Below are 4,042 nucleotides of genomic sequence, written 5' to 3'. Positions count from 1 at the left end.
CAAAAATTCATATCTACCTCATATGAACTCTGTTTTTGACGTTCTTTATATCCACGCGAAGGTGAGACCATGATCTACAACTTTCGTTTAGATTCCGTTGGCAAATTCCAAAATTATTTTTATTATTTATTTATTAAAATGACGTGATTAAATAATTTCTTCAAATTTGGACGTTCTTTTTATGTACGCAAACCTTGATATGATTCCTACTACTTTATTTATCCCAAATAAGATTTTAGGAAGGTTATATTTTGACCTAAATTTGATTGGTTTTACATTACATTGACTCGAAATATCGGGTTGTCACATCATCTCCCCGTTAGAAGGAATTTCGTCCCGAAATTAGATTTTGAGCAAGTTAAAAATTACAAATAACTAAGCAAAAAGGTGAGGGTATTTCAGTTTCATCTGATCCTCACGTTCCCAAGTGAATTCCGGCCCTCGCTTGGCATTCCAGCGAACCTTCACGATAGGGATACGACTTTGCTTTGTCTGCTTGACCTCACGGTCCATGATCTCTACAGGTTCTTCCACGAAGTTGAGGCTCTCGTTGATTTCGATCTCGTCGAGTGGGATTACAAGAGTCTCGTCGGATAGACACTTTTTCAAGTTAGATACGTGGAATGTAGAATGTACGTTACGAAGTGCGTCTGGTAGTTCGAGTTTGTAAGCTACGGGGCCGACTCTTGCAAGAATCTCGAAAGGCCCTATGTACCTCGGATTAAGCTTTCCACGCTTGCCGAAGCGTATCAAGCCCTTCCAGGGTGAGACTTTGAGAAGGACTCGGTCTCCCACCTGAAATTCCAAAGGTTTCCTTCGTTTATCAGCGTAGCTCTTCTGTCGGTCTCTAGAGGCTTTCAATCGTTCACAGATCTGAACGATTTTCTCTGTCGTTTCCCGAATGATCTCCGGACCGATGAGAGTACTGTCGGAAGTTTGCCCCCTGGCTAATTGGGTATCACCCACCTCAGCCCAGCACAGAGGGGATCTGCACTTTCGGCCGTAGAGAGCTTCAAATGGAGCAGCCTTGATGCTCGTGTGATAACTGTTATTATAGGAAAACTCGACAAGGGGTAAATGAGTATCCCATGCCTTCCCAAAGTCAATCACGCAGGCTCGCAACATATCCTCCAGAGTTTGGATGGTCCTCTCACTCTGTCCGTCGGTCTGTGGATGGTAGGCTGTGCTCATGTCTAGCCTCGTTCCTAGGGAATGTTGTAGTGATTGCCAAAATCTCGAGGTGAACCTACTATCTCTATCGGAGATAATGGAAATAGGTACACCATGTAGCCGTACAATTTCCCTAATGTATGTTCTCGTAAGTTTCTCCATCTTGTCGGTTTCTTTGATAGGCAGGAAGTGTGCAGACTTGGTCAATCTATCAACGATGACCCATATGGTGTCAAGTCCACCCGTCGTCTTGGGCAACTTGGTTATGAAATCCATAGCGATCCGCTCCCACTTCCATTCCAGGATCTCTGGTTGTTGCAGTAAACCAGAGGGCTTCTGGTACTCGACCTTAACCTTTGCGCAAGTAAGGCATTTACTTACGAAGGTAGCAATCTCTGCTTTCATATTAGGCCACCAGTATAGCTTCTTAAGATCCAGATACATCTTATCTGAACCTAGGTGGACGAAATACCGAGTGTTGTGCGCCTCGGTCTTGACCAAGTCTCGGAAACCACCGTGTTTCGGTGTCTAGATCCGGTTCATGAAATATAAGGCTCCGTCACCCTTGGCTTCTAAATTCTTGTCCATTCCTCTAAGGGATTCATTCGTCATATTTTCAGGTTTCATGGCTTCAAGTTGAGCCTCCTGAATTTTCTTAGACAAGTGTGAATGGATGGTTATTGACAACGACTTGACCTTACGACCAGAATATTCCTTCCGACTTAGTGCGTCTGCTACTACGTTGGCTTTACCCAGATGATAACGAATATCGCATTCGTAATCACTGAGTAGCTCGACCCACCATCGTTGTCTCATGTTGAGCTCCTTTTGATCAAAAATGTGTTGTAAACTCTTGTGGTCGGTAAAGATAGTGCTCTTCGTTCCATACAAGTAATGTCTCCAGATCTTCAGAGCAAATACCACTGCTCCTAGTTCAAGATCGTGGGTCGTGTAGTTAACCTCGTGTGTCTTCAATTGTCTCGAGGCGTAGGCGATGACCTTACCTCGCTGCATCAGAACACATCCGAGCCCTTGATTCGATGCATCGCAATAAACTACGAAGTCTTCTATTCCTTCGGGAAGGGATAGTATTGGTGCGGTGCACAAGGCTCGTTTGAGCGTTTGGAACGCTCTTTCTTGTTTCTCTTCCCAGTCAAAGGCCACGCCTTTCTGGGTTAGGGTTGTAAGAGGTTTCGCTATTCGAGAGAAGTTCTGAATGAATCTGCGGTAGTAGCCAGTGAGACCTAGAAATTGACGAATTTCTGTAGGCGTCTTCGGTGCTGACCAGTTCTCAATGGCTTTAATTTTGGATGGGTCCACGTGGATTCCCTCTTCGCTTACTACGTGTCCTAAGAATTCAACTCTCCGGATCCAAAATTCACATTTCGAGAACTTCGCATAAAGCTTCTCTTTTCGTAAAGTCTCTAGAATTTGTCGCAGATGATCGCCATGCTCTCTCTTACTTCGGGAGTAGATCAGGATGTCGTCAATGAAAACGATGACGAACTGATCCAAGTAGGGTCGGCATACTCTATTCATCAGATCCATGAAGACTGCGGGCGCATTGGTCAATCCGAATGGCATCACCACGAACTCGTAATGTCCGTAACGAGTTCGGAAGGCTGTCTTCGGCACATCCTCCTCTAGCACTCGTAACTGGTGATATCCGGATCTCAGATCAATCTTAGAAAAATAGTTCGCCCCTTGCAGTTGGTCGAACAGGTCATCTATGCGAGGCAGAGGGTAACGATTCTTGACCGTCAGTTTGTTGAGTTCTCTGTAGTCAATACACATACGGAAGGATTCGTCCTTCTTCTTAACGAACAAGACCGGTGCTCCCCAAGGTGAGAAACTCGGTCTTATAAAGCCCTTGCTGAGCAGTTCGTTAAGTTGACAAGAGAGTTCCTGCATCTCAGCTGGTGCTAAGCGGTAGGGCGACTTGGCTACTGGGGTAGCTCCTGGGACTAAGTCGATTCTGAACTCGACTTGTCGTTGCGGGGGTAACCCGGGTAGTTCTTCTGGGAAAATGTCGGGGAAGTCGCTCACTACAGGGATGTTCTTTAGTTCTTTCGTTTCGAGGCTCGTGTCGACGACGTGAGCAAGGAATGCATGGTATTCCTTACGCAGGTATTTCTGTGCTTGAATACTTGATATGATGCGAAGACTTGCACCGGGTTTGTCGCCATAGACTATAAGAGTTTCGTTAGACGGAAGGTTTAGACGGACTGCTTTCTCGAAGCACATGATGTCGGCACGATGAAGGCTTAACTAGTCCATGCCAATGATAACGTCGAAACTTTTTATTGAGACTGGCATGAGGTCGATTGGAAATGAATGGTTATCTAGAGTTAGGGTACAACCTAAGTATATGCTACTCGTATTTTCAGTTTTTCCATTAGCCATTTCTACTGTGAATAGTTCTTTGAGTGCGTGCGGTGGTTGATTAAGCATGCGAGCAAATTTATGGTTTACGAAGCTTCGCTCCGCTCCACTATCGAACAGAATGCATGCATAGGAGTTATCGAGGAGGAACGTATCGGTCACCACTGTCGGGTCAGCAACTGCTTCCCCGTGTCCTATAGCTAGTACCCTCCCTGCTCCTCCCGCATTCCTCGCTTTGGAGCAGTCCCTCTTAAAGTGGCCTGCTTCGCCACATCCATAGCAGGTTGGGCTCGCGCCAGAGCCAGGGACTTGGTTGATAGGTTGTGCCGGGAACTTACAGAATCGGACGGTGTGTCCTTTCCTGTTGCAGTTAGAGCACTGCAATTCACGGCAGGGGCCGTTGTGGTGGTAGTTGCATTTGTTGCACTTGGGCGAACTTCCAGCATACCGACTCACCGGAGCAGTAGTAGCAGCAGTAGGGGTTATTGCG

The sequence above is a fragment of the Lactuca sativa genome, chromosome 1, assembly GCF_002870075.4.
Source record: "Lactuca sativa cultivar Salinas chromosome 1, Lsat_Salinas_v11, whole genome shotgun sequence".
In the NCBI taxonomy this organism is placed as follows: domain Eukaryota; kingdom Viridiplantae; phylum Streptophyta; class Magnoliopsida; order Asterales; family Asteraceae; genus Lactuca; species Lactuca sativa.
Note: the sequence above shows the minus strand (reverse complement) of the source record.